The sequence below is a fragment of the Tamandua tetradactyla genome, chromosome 13 (genome assembly GCF_023851605.1).
Source record: "Tamandua tetradactyla isolate mTamTet1 chromosome 13, mTamTet1.pri, whole genome shotgun sequence".
Classification (NCBI taxonomy): Eukaryota; Metazoa; Chordata; class Mammalia; order Pilosa; family Myrmecophagidae; genus Tamandua; species Tamandua tetradactyla.
The window spans coordinates 75196465-75203648 of NC_135339.1; the positions used below are offsets into that span (position 1 = coordinate 75196465).

At 43.5% G+C, this 7184-nt stretch overlaps 1 long non-coding RNA gene across 1 annotated transcript; it reads right to left on the minus strand.

The window, feature by feature from the left end:
* Window positions 1-5157: 5157 nt before the first annotated feature.
* LOC143653241 (uncharacterized) lies at window positions 5158-6097 on the minus strand. Its single transcript, XR_013161187.1, has 3 exons — window positions 6037-6097; window positions 5821-5886; window positions 5158-5263 (listed from the first exon to the last, which is right to left on the minus strand). It is a non-coding gene; the product is annotated as an uncharacterized LOC143653241 (long non-coding RNA).
* Window positions 6098-7184: the final 1087 nt, after the last annotated feature.

A 7184-nucleotide genomic window follows, 5' to 3' on the forward strand; every position in this document is an offset into this window, starting at 1 on the left:
TGGGTTGCAGGCTACCTCTGGGGTTTAAGAGGATATGCTTTCTCTAGCCTATCTGTCCTTCAAGGTCAACTTAAGATCACCTCTGCTGAGAAGCCTTCCCTCATCACCTGGACCCAAAGCAATTTACTCCAGGTCTGAGCTCTGAATGTCTTTGCTATTCAGCAGACACTTGGCCCATACCATCTAGGAGTGTAGATTTTCTCACCAGTCCCATTTTCCTCAGTAAGTCCCAGGAAGACAAGGGTTGAGAGTGTCACATGCAGTCACACATTCTCTCCACCATTACTCCTAGGTGTGAGGTAGGGCTTTATCGTGTTATATGCTGGCAATGATAGTGTATTGAATGAATTGACTCGATCTGTTTCATTCTCTGAGAACCTACTGGGGCTTTGTGAAAACAGAAAAATTCTATCTAGAAAGTGCCCACAGATGCTTAGAAAAGCAAGAGCAACAAACATTCACGGTTTCCACCACTTCTGCCCCATCTTTCCTTCAGGATGTATCGGTGCCATCCTTCCCCTACCATCTAGCAGGCCTTTTGTATCTCACTTGCTTTCCCTTCTGGGAAACTTTTCCTGCCTGGACCTGGTATGCATTGGGCTAGAACAATCCTTCACTGTCCTATGAAGGTTAATTTATCCTTTTTTAGGCTATGCCCTCATTTAAACCAAAACTACCCAGCTACTAGCTTTCTTGATAGCAATTACATGCAAGGAGAGCAAACTACTCAGCATCTTGTATTGGTAATAGCCTTTCTTTCTATATCTTTCCTTAGGGAAAAAGTAGAATGGGGAAATTAGTCGCATTAAGCTTGAAAAAATGGTGAACAAAATACATATTTTATATATTTTAAAAATATCCTCCTGCTACCAATTATGGCCTTTATTAGAAACAGGTATTTTTATATTATGGGGCTTGTCTTTATATTAAACAGAGCGAACTCAAATGAATAGTTACTTAAGAGGATCTTTTAAATAAGTACTCAAGTCCATTTTAATATCTAATAATAGAGGATGCCTCAAGTATTCAAATTGTAGCATAACCAGCAGGAAAACTGTTTGATGTTTTAATTATGTCCCTGAAAATGCTGACTGGGTTATAAAAAGCAATCTGGAGAGAGGGAAAAAAAAAAAAGGATTTAAAAAAAATTATTATTATTAGTGTTTCGGGGAAATGACGGTTTCCACATCCACTGAAAACCTTCCTACGTTAAAAAAAACCCCTATCTGCTGATAAACTAGGCCACATAAGCACAGGATTTGCATCTGTTGTAAGCATTCTCATGGAGGTTGGGGGGAGGAGAGAGGAAATCTGGAAAATAGAAAAAGAAGACCTCAGAGTAACTGTATTCCAAGGAGGGGGAGCTCTAGAAATTGAGCATGCCTTGAAAGAAAGAATGAAGGAAATCTTTTAATTACATTTAAAATTAGCCAGAACCTTGTGCTGGTCCCAGCGAGATTCCTTGGAGGATTGGATAGTTTCTGATGAATGGGCGGCTTGACAGTGGCTGATGTAATCACTTGAAAGCCCCACCTGGAGGTCTGGACTTGGGAGGAGGCTGTGGGGACCTTTTTGGGGGGGAGATCCTGCCGGGCCCCAAGGTCAGTCCCCGGGGCAGAGACGGGGAGAGCTGTCTCTAAGGGGAGGGAGGCAATGAAAAGGGGGGAGACATTTCCAAGGAACTGAACCAGATGTACAAGCTACGTGTAAATGGGGCGAAAGGAAGGCTGGCTTGTGGGTTAACTCTTTCTTCTCGCAGGAGAGAGAGGCCTGGTGGGGGGGACCGGCCCCAGATGATATTCACGTCTTCCTTGAAGGGTCAGACATGGGGTACCAGGAAGCTCTCAGGGGAAATAATTCTCCATTTGGAAAAAAAAAGAAAAGGGGCCCCTTTTCCTGCATTGGCTTCCCCATGGAGGTCCAGAGAATTCTCAACCTGGATTGCATGTTAGAATCCCTTGGGGAGCTTTTACAATCCCTTGGCCCAAGTTCATTCCAGACCAATTAACTGAGCATCCCAGGGGGTGAAACTCAGGCATCAGTATTTTTAAAAACTCCGCAAATGATTCTAATGTGCAGCCAAGTTTGAAAACCAGTGCCAGCGTGGTTCCAACTTGCAAATCACTTGGGGGGCGCATACGATGCATATTTAGACTCAGTAAATATGGTGCGGGGGCCTGAGGTTCTGCATTTTGGAACAGGCTCCCAGGTAGTGCCAGTTCTGCTAGTCAAGGACCACAGAGCAGCAGGACTCTGGAGCATGCCTGCCATTTGTGCCCCCTTCTATTTGTGCGTTTTAGACGAAATGCATATTTTAAATGATTATGTTCCTAAGTATTCTCTTCCAAAGAGGGCCTTCCAGTCCTGTGGTTTGTATTTATAGTGTGGTCTTAGGAGACGTTTTATTCCAGTTAGCCAGAATTTATTGAACCAACTGCTCACTTGGCTAGTCACTGGGCCCTGAGAAATGCCACCTTATTTGTCCTCAAGGATCTAACAGTTTTGTCCATGGTGTCTTCTTTGAAGTGTATTTATGTTGTATTCTGTTTAAAATAGCAGGCTGGATTCACTTCATTTATTAACAAATGTCCAAAAAAGCCCCTACTATGTGCAGGCACTGCATTAGTGAAGGGGGAATGATCAGCTAGATAAGACATGGTCTTAGGTTTCAAGGAATTTACAGTATGGCAGGGTTTATGCTTTCATCTAATATAGGCATGCTGCTGATGGGCTCAGCTTCATTTCTGTCCTGTTGTGTTGTTCTCATCTCTCAGAAGACAGTGAAATTCTTACACTTTTAATACCCTTAACATTTAGTTCTTGTACAAATTGTATCCTAGAGATGATGGAAAGGGACAAATAATGAGCTCCTATCATGTGTCTGACACCAGGAGACCAACTCAAGTTTTGCAGCAGTCCTCCAAAGTGGGTATTACTATGCCAGTTTTGTAGAGGAAGAGGTGCAAAGGGGTTCAGCGTCTTGTTCAAAATTGTGTAGCTAGCAACTGGGCAGAATCAATATTCAAACACCAGTTTTTTTCATTATACTGAACATTCATTATACAAAGCTGTCTTCCTGCAGTTGAAGATCGGAAGAAGGTAAATGCTAGAAGGCACTTGAAAAAGAACTATTGCAGCAATTACTGCAAGCCTTTTTGCTGATGAGGCAATTTTTTGAGATACCTTCTTCAATAAATATTTGTTAGTTGAGATGCATTCCCAATAAATATTTGTTGAATGAACAAATAAAATGAATGAATGGGTGAACAAGAATTGCCTACTTCAACCTTTAAAGAGAATAAATATTAATTCCTTCTTGGATTCTCAGTCTGGCGAGCCTCCTAGATTCTGAGAAGACCATGAGTGAATGATTTATTTAATCTAAACTGTAATAGTTATTACGGCAATTATCATCAGTTATGTGTCCAGCACTTCCTATGGGCCAGGCGTATACTAATTACTTTACACACAGCGCTAAATTCAGTCATTGCTACGATCTTTACAGGTGAATAAAAATGAGGTTCAGAGAAATTAAGTAGCTCAATTTGTGGCCCAGCTAGTAATGGTGGAGCTGAGATTCAAGCCAAGACTTGGATTCTGGAGTCTTAGCTATTCTGACCCTACTGCTTGGCTCAAGGTGAGGTTTCCTTAGTGGTCTCCAAGAGTGTTCCCTTCTAAGGCATCAAACACTGTAGCAGATGCTGTTGGGGCCCCACATGAGGCCACCTGTAGACAGTTCCAAAACACTCCAACAGCTTCATGGGTCTCTGGGGCCCAGGTGGCCTGACTGTGCTTGGCAGGGTCACTGGGCAAGCTGAAAGTGCCAGAGGGTAGTGTCCCCAGGGGCGCCTTCAATTTATGAGGGATGGGAACTGGTGGATAAATAGCCCAGCTTCCTGGCCTCTCCAGCAGACAGCTCAGAAGCAGGTTCCACATTATGGGACTGAGCCCCAGGGGCCCACAGAAGTAGCCGGCTAATTAGCACACCTTCTGTTGCTTTTCCTCCCTTCTCTGTCTTCACTGCCCTCCTCCCCATGGTGCTTTCTCAGTTCATCTCTCAAATAACTGCTTATAGCCACATCCTTGCTTGAGGGTTTGTTTTTGGGGAAACACAAACTAAAAAAGGCACCGCTTTCTTAAGACCACTTTTTTTAAGGAAGTTAGGGAGCCTCACCCAGATAATGGTGACCTGAGAATTAAAGGACCCATTAGCACTGAAAAACTTCTTTAGAGGGAGAAAGGATTTCCCTTCACCTTGCTCCAGCAAAGGAAAGACTGACTAGTAAAGAGTTGGCATCTAGTTGGTCTCAAGACTTTGAAAGGGAGAAGGGATCTTCCAGGGGACGCATGACTTGTGCTGTAGGATGGGGATTCCCTAGAGAGTTTTGGCAGGAGTGAGGCACATTTACCTGCAGGCCTCTGCTCCTGGTGGCAACTGTAGGCTTGGATTTCAGTGCCAAGATAGGCAGGTGGGTGTCTGTGCTTCCTGCAGTGCTCTTGAAATCGGGAAGTCGGGCTGGGGGTGCCCAGAATGGCCCATGTGTGAGTCTGATTATGTCATCATCCAGAGCTCTAAGAGAAAACACTACCTCAACCCGGGGTGTGGACAGGGAACCACAGGACACAGTAGAAAGAATAATAAACAGGGAGTTGAGAGATCTGGATTGAAATACTGGCTCTACCTTTGTACTTTCACTCAAATAATAATTAAGTACTTACTATGTTCAGGCTAGAATGATATTCATAATATTTAGCTCTCATTCCCTACATGCTGAGCCAGGCATTATCCTTTTAATTACTGGATTACAGAATGGTCCAGAAGGTCCCCAGAAGGGGCAAGGCTGGCTAGTGCATCATAGGGATATTTGGGAGTTTGGAACTGTAGTTAGTTAATGATAGATGTGGCAGCGTTTCAGTATTTTAACAACTGTCTGGGTTATACCTGTGCACAATGGCAGAATATACACTGGTATCCAGCACTATGCCAGGCGCTGAGAAAATAACAGTGGAAATGAACAGGCATCATCCTTGTCATCTGGGAAAATAGACCATCTTCAACTCATCCCATTAATGAGCATGTGATTATAAACTGGGATAAACGTTCTATAGGAAAGAAGGAATTTCCACGAAATCATGAAGTATAGGAGCCTCACTCACCCAGTGCCAGGGGTCAGAGGAGGCTTCCCTCAGAAAGGACAAAAGTCAAAACCTAAAAGTTTCATCAAGAGCATTCCAGAGACAGGAAACAGCATTCATGAAAGCCCTGGAAAGGAAGGAACATGCTGTATATGGGGAATGAAAAAGTTCAGTGTGGCTTGAACAAGGGGGTGGGGAGTGATTCAAGATGAGCCATGCAGGTCTTTATAGATGTCGGGATTGGGGTTTTTATCTCTAGGGCCATTGAAAGGTTATCAAGAGGGGAAAGGATGTGAAAAGAACACTCTAGCTGTAGTTTTGAGAATTCCTGGGGCCAGGGGCAAGGGTAGATACTTGAGAAGAGTTAGGAGTTCAGGCAAGAGATAATGATAGCCTGCTTTAAGGTGGTGACAGAGGAAACGAAGAGGAAACGGGGTGATAGATTCGGGATATATTGGATGGGCATCTCAAGGGCGTTTCCTTGGTTTCTAGCTCTTATATCTGAATGGCTGGTGAATGGAACCCCTCACTGGGATAGGAATCACTGGAGTAGAACTAACTGTGTGGTCTTGGGAACCTGGTCTACAGTTGGCTCATTTGTATAAAGAGGGATGGACTATATAATCCCCAAAAGCCACACGCCAATTCACTGCGGCTGACATTCACTAACAAGAAAAAACTAACCTGTAGGGAAAGGTTGTCATCATCTCAAAAAGAACTCTTGAGGTGTGGTCTCCTAGTGATGGTTACCTAAAATATTAGAATATAAAATTCTCAGGTCTCACTGTCATATTTCACCCATAGAGCCAGACATACCAAAGATAGGATTCTTGAATGATATTATTTATTTTTTTTCCCCCAGTGAACTCCATGTTCTGTGAGGGCAAGGAGTGTAATTACCTGACTTGACATGAGCTAGTAAGGTAACCTGGTGGGTTTGTCTGCCCTCTCTACTTCTCAGGAACATAACAATGCTATAGAATGTTGAGTATTCTATAACGTTGTAAACTTTTAGAAAGGATTGGACTATTTTAACCTGGCAGGTTGAGAAAACTCCCAGGATGCTTTGCTCAAGTATTCCCGTCTGCCCAGATGTGGGTCAGAGATGTTGCTTTTGGGAGGTTGGGCTGGGACCTTAGATGCCCCAAGATTTGTGAAGAAATATCTGCTAAGTGTTTCAAGAAACTCAGAGAGGGGGCTCAGCCCAGGCTAAGTATGACATCTGGACTTCCACGGACCCTCCTGTCCTTTTTCATAAAAAAGATTATTTTTTACCAAAGCCTTGTTTTCCAGAAATGCTCATAAGTAGGGTTTATCTGGGTGGGGTGAGTGAAGCCTTTCCCCTTCTCCTTTTTCATGTTATTTAATGTACGAATCCATTAGCAATGCTTTTTCTTGGGCATCCAAGATACTACACCCTATCACTCAAGTCATTCACATGACATTTCAGCTTCTCTTTGGAAGACAATTGTGTCTTCAGTCAAAGACCTCTTGACAAGAGAAAATGGGACCCGGAATGGAATAACTCAGCTGAGCGCTTGCCGCACACCTGCAGAATGTGACTCTGTGAGCCATTACTCCCCAAATTGTTGTGCTGAAAGATTTCTCTTGTTTACATCTCTTTATGCCCCAGTATTTAACCTTGGGTCTCTGAAGACTCTCTTCCCTCCCCTCATCTTACCACAGCAATTATTTCCTTTGTGGCCTTCATTTTATGTAATTATGTTGGGGCAGTCATCATGCCGGGGTTTACTTAGCTGCATTGCAGGATGAGACTTTTGCCTCTAATTCCTTTCCCTCTGGGAACTTGGTTTGGGTCATTTACTGACTCTAATCATCTGGGCTTTTTTTCAGAGACTGCGTCCCCAAAACGAAAGGGAGCAATATATGCCCCCAAATCTAATGAGCAAGAAGGTATTAAAAGTGACAATGGGTCATAATCTGATCCTAGAGTGACCATGTCAGGAAAAGTGACACAGGCATGTCAGAAAAAGTTACAGTTTTCCAGTGTGGTGATGATGCATTGATGGTTTACTGGCTGTGAGGGT